Genomic DNA, 6,000 nt, shown 5'->3' with positions numbered 1-6,000 from the left:
AAAGTACTGGAGGAGCAGTAGTTTAGAAAAGACTGGTAGAATTTGAGGTACCTCTGAGACATCCAGTTAAATAGACTCCATAGGAGGTTAGACATAGAGGTATGAGCTCATGTCGGCATGTAGGCAACAACTCCCAAAATAAAATGACTAGTTAAGTTTGTTGGAAGACAGTAAAAAAATTATTGCCATCTTTACACTTTAGTCCTATAAATACAATATTTGATTTTATCAGCATCTTCATCAAATTTAACTTTATTTATTTAAATTTTCCTTCGGTGCTAACTAAAGAATATCTGTATTTAATGCTACTGAAATCATCTGCACCTAATGTCAAATCTCTGATGTACCATTTAAGTGCATCACTTAAGATAGATTAAAACAATCTATTTGTAAATGCTTGCCTCACTGCACTTATCATTATAGATATAAAATTGCATTGTGATAATGCCACCTTCAGTGAGAAAAGATGTTATTTCAAAGATGGAAATGTAATAAATCTTTGTTTTAAGGACTACATAATGACAGAAGGCAGATGCAGCTCTGTTGATAGAACTGAATGGAAGTAACTTTTCCAAATGATAACCGATCATATTTCTCTTTTGAAATTTTTGTACTCAATTTCTAAATGCCCTGTTTTAGAATTTATAGTTTTCTTAGAAACTCTGGGAAATTGAGAAACTGTCTCTAAAGTCCATTTATCAATTGGTCCAAATACATGCGATACAGCAATGACTCAGAAGCATTTACAGCATTTGCTATGTATGGTTAAACTGTAAAACACAGCTTTCAACATCAATTGGCATCAAGAGCTCGATAAGTAAAATATGCCATATGGCATTAAGTTCATACACTAGAAACAGGGACAACACCGTCTGCTATTTAATCGCCATTTACAGTCATTTTCTGAGGGAATTGAGAAAGAAATCCAATAATACCATATATAAATTTTAAAAGTGTCTATAAGATATTATTGAATATTGCACATTAACTTAATTAGAAAATATACTTAAGAAAAATCCTTATCATAGATCATTTTCATCTTCTACACATTCAATATGGCTTTATAATGAGAAAGCAAAGTTAAGATTCTCAGAAATGACCTCACTAACTCAAAAAGTGAACTAAAGTTGAGTGATGGTATAGACAGGGAGTTTTGTTTAACTACCACCTCACAAAGATATGAAATGGAAGACTGCCTCAAGATCTTCCACCCCATGGAATGTACTTTTTTATTTTTATCTAAGCAATGTGCATGATAGAGTATATGACTAAACATATTCCAATTTGATTTGTGTTGCAGCAGTTCTCCAATGAACAAATCTGTAAAATTACAACATGTGAAAGCTTAACACAGTGATATAAAATGGCAGTGGCACGGTTCATATCTTAAACTGACAGACTGATGGTGATTATTGCAAGGACAATGCCCTGCATATGTCAAACGATTTGCAAATAATTTATGTCACCTTCTCCTCCATTATTGTTTTTGCAGAGGACATAAACCGTGTCACCAATATTAAACTGTCTGCAAAAAGAGCCGAGCTCAGCTTTCTCCTCTCTGAGAACGCAGAGCCATCTGCGCCCAGACAAACATGCATATGGCCATCATTTGTCCAACATCTTACACGGTGTGAAGGTTTTTTACTTGAAATGCCAACCTGTGTGGCAGATGATGTATGTGTTTCCTCAGTCCCGTGATTACCAGGCCCGCGCCACTGTGCTGCGCTCTCACCTCATCAGTTCCACAAGCCGCACTCCAAGGTGTGTGAAGCATTTGCAGCGATATGGCTTCTGACACGCAGGGAGGTTGAGGCGTTCCGGTGTGAATATCTGACTCCAGATTTTGTTCCAATCAGGGTCAAAGTCTGACCCACAGAAATTCGTGTAGGTAGAGATTTAGGACTCAAAAACAGCAATTTGAAAACTGGAATGAATATATTTTGATAAAGGGGAAAGCAAAGGGCACCCTTGCTGTCCCTGGTTGACTGCTGTGCCAAATGCCTTAGAAATGACCGCTGTTTTGTTCCTTTGGAAGAGAATGTAGTGTAAGGCATATTTGTCGTCACCAGTTGTAAACAGAAAAGGTTACACCTGCAACTAGGTGTAATTAGTTTTAGGGATTTGCCGTTAATACAGACCAGGGAACTGTCATCCCTGCAAAATGACATTACAAGGCAGTTCTTCTCTAGATCTGAAGTTTTAGGAACACTTAAATTGGATTTTTCTTATATATATATATATCTATGCACACATGCATGGACATACATGCATACACACTCATAGAAAAGAAAAGGGAGATCCTAAAACATCATTTCTAAACTATTGAGATAGCATTTGTTTGTTTGTTTTTAAGAGCTCTCCAAAATCTAGACATTGGTTCAAGCAGAGTACATTATAATGCACTCTTATTATTAAAGGAGAGGGAGCAATTGAGGAGGATAACTACGTTTAAAGATTGTCCCAAGGGGATCTTTTTTGACATCAAATAGCTTTTATAAAGCCCCACATTTTGATGAGTTAAGTGTAAATTCATCAGAAACATATGGGTTTGTTTTCATATAAAATTCACATGGACATAAAAATATCTCCCCAACCTCCCTTTTTAAACTATGAGTGGGTTGGAAGCCTCAAAGAAGACATGTGATGTAGAGTTCTTGTCCTCTACCATTTGCCATCTTCAGACAGAAACAAAACCTCCTCCAAACATGGACTATGAAAATCTGACCAAAGTTACCTATTTTGAATAGAAAGCAATGTGTGAATTTTGAATAATTCCTCAAAATTACTTTATAAAACAAAAGTGTATGAACTTACCAAAATGAAAATATGTTCCACTTAGGCTCAGTTAATGCTTATGGGAATAAGCAAAACTGAACCTATCAAGCCCATCTTGGCAGTGACTCAATATGATTTCCAGAAATTGAATACCCTCAATTGAAAATAACAGGCAGTTAACAGAATTTCCATAAATATTCACCACTTCTGATTACCTGTAATTCTATTAATGAAAAGAGGAAAGAAAATGGAAATATACATATGTTAATAATAAAATTACAGAAAAACAAACATGATAGTTTTTGTGAATTTATAGTTGGAGAGTTTCTAAGATGTGGCCAGCAGCCCCATAGGAGCTTATCCTGACAAGTTTAATTTACATGTTTTTAAATGAGCATTGTCAAGGTTGGCAGAGCTAAATTACACTCAGTTTATCCCTCCCCAATTCCCAGGCTTTTTCTTCTCTTATACCCTAAAAATACAAAAACATGGTTATTAAAGATCTCTCTTATATCACAGAAGATTATTTGGGAGATTTGTTAAATTAGATTGTGAAAATTCATGCCTTTTAAAACTGTCTACAGCAGAGGTCCCCAACCTTTTTGGCACCAGGGACTGCTTTCATGGAAGACAATTTTTCCACAGAGAGGGATGCAGGGGTGGTTAGAGAGGGATGGTTTGGGCTGATTCAAGTGCATTACATTTATTGTGCACTTTATTTCTATTATTATTACTTTAAAGATATTATGAAATAATTATACAACTTACCATAATGTAGAATCAGTAGGAGCCCTGAGCTTGTTTTCCTACAACTAGATGGTCCCTTCTGGGAGTGATGGGAGACAGTGACAGATCATCAGGCATTAGATTTTCATAAGAAGCACACAACCTAGATTCCTCACATGTGCAGTTCACAATAGGGTTCATGCTCCTATGAGAATCTAATGCCACTGCTGATCTGACAGGAGGTGGAGATCAGATGGTAATATGAGCAATGGGCAGTGGCTGTAAATACAAATGAAGCTTCAACCACTTGTCTGCTGCTAACCTACTGCTGTGCGGCCTGGTTCCTAATAGGCCACGGACCAGTACTGGGTCCACTGGGGACCCCTGGTCTAATGGACACTTCCATTTGGATGTCCAACTCAATATGTCCAAAACTGGCCTCCACACTGTCAACCCCTCATCAATTTCCTTTTCTTCCAACTATACCTTTCAGCTGTTGAGGCTCAAGATCTTGGACCCTACCTTTTCATTCACCACACCCAATCTTCTCTCACTCGTTAGCTTTTCCTTACAAATTTTTCTCAGATCTGCCCCTCTATCTCCTCTTTGTGACCTTCCTAATCCAGATACTCACTACATAAACTTAAATTAATGAAATTACCTTCCATTTTTTACTCCTAGCTACAGGAGTCATACTACACATCACTTCCTGATCAATTGCTCAACAGCCAATTTAATCATATCATACTCTTCTCTCCAGTGAAAATAACACATTGGGTTTGTGGAATGCTTCATAATCTGCAAAGCACTTTCACATTAATTAACTTGTTTGACCTTCACAGCAAGCCTGTGAGGTGGGCAGAACAGGTACTAACATTTCCATTTTGTAAATGAGGAAGCTCAGATTTGGATAGGAGCTGACTTGCCTGAGACCATGTACACAGCCACAAACTGCAGTCAGGAGTCCAAGCCTAGAGCAGTTTTTGTTGCAACATTCCATCTATGATAACTGCATGTTGCCTAAGTGTCCAAATTACTGATGAGCCCTCAAAACCCTTTGTAATCTAGTTCAAATTTGTATTTAAAACTTTATCTTTCATGGCCATTCTACAGAAACCTTCTGATCCAATCACATTGATTTACCTACTGTCCATTAACTTGCTAGACAATTTTAACTCATAGAGTGACCTCTAAAAGCCTTTTCCTGTTCAGTCTACCTATCTACCTTTTAAATGCAATTGTTTACCTTCTCCATGAAGATTTCTACAACCATTTCATTAAATGTCAGTAATTTTTCAGATGTTTAAACTCAGCATCATTTTTTATATGGCCTATTTTCCTTCTTAAATTGTTTTATTGCACTCTCATTGAAATATTCACACATTTTTGGCTATCTACCCATTATATATTGTGACTTCTTGAGAGTAGAGGTTTTATCTATCTTTGCATGCCTTTCAGAATCTAACAAATGCAGTATAAAAGATATTCAGTAAATATTTGTTTGCAATGAATTCATTTTGATTGAGTTTTGTTAGTGGATGGCTTTTATATTTGAAATTTTCATTCTGGCCTTATAATAGAAGACCATATACAAATATCCTGACTACCCTCAATTGGGTGCTCTCAATATAATTTGATATGTATTATTTAACAAATTTTTAACTCGCTTTAAATGCTATATATTATTTGTCAAAGGACAAGTTTAAAGTAACTTTTTCTCTTGGACTATTTTAGAACTCAAGTTTTCATTTGGCACATTATTTTCTGATTAGGTATATACAGAGATGATGCTCACTAACTCCTTTTAGAAAACCACTTGAAACAGAAATGTCTTATTAATCAATAGTAATTGTTAAAGATATTATGAAGCTTTGACAGCACACTAAATGAAAAGAATATAGACCTATGCTTTGTTTTTTCCTTTATACGTATACATACATAAATATAAATCACCTTAAGATAATTTCTAGCACAGCATAAATATATTTAGAATTTTAAATTCAGGATAATTCCCTTTTCCTATTTTTTGAAAATGCAATGACAAATTTTTTCCCAAGCCTTTGTATACTTACTGAAATGCATCTTCGGAAAAGTTAATCATACTAATCCTGGCTTGTTTGCAATTATTCAGTCCTTAGCACGCTTTCAAAGTTCTAGTAATATCAATATACCTAGAATAACTCTTTAGATAGCATTCCCTTGTCTACCTTCTCGAACATATAAAGTATATTATGTAATAGCTGTTTTAACATCCTTGTCTACTAATCTGTGTCATGTGTGTCATTTCTGGGTCTATTTCTACTTATTGATTTTTCTCTTCCTGCTTCTTTGCACACCTGATAATGTTATCTTGGGTCCCAGACATTGTGAATTTTACATTAATGGGTGCTGGAGATTTTTGTGTTCCTTAACTGTTTTAAGGCCTTGTTCTGGAATGCAGTCTTGGAATTAATTCTATTGATTGATTGAGACAGAGTCTCACTCTGTTGCCCAGGCTGG

This window comes from Symphalangus syndactylus, chromosome 8 (genome assembly GCF_028878055.3).
Source record: "Symphalangus syndactylus isolate Jambi chromosome 8, NHGRI_mSymSyn1-v2.1_pri, whole genome shotgun sequence".
Classification (NCBI taxonomy): Eukaryota; Metazoa; Chordata; class Mammalia; order Primates; family Hylobatidae; genus Symphalangus; species Symphalangus syndactylus.
The sequence above is the reverse complement of the archived record's forward strand: the minus strand, read 5'-3'. Positions refer to the sequence as shown.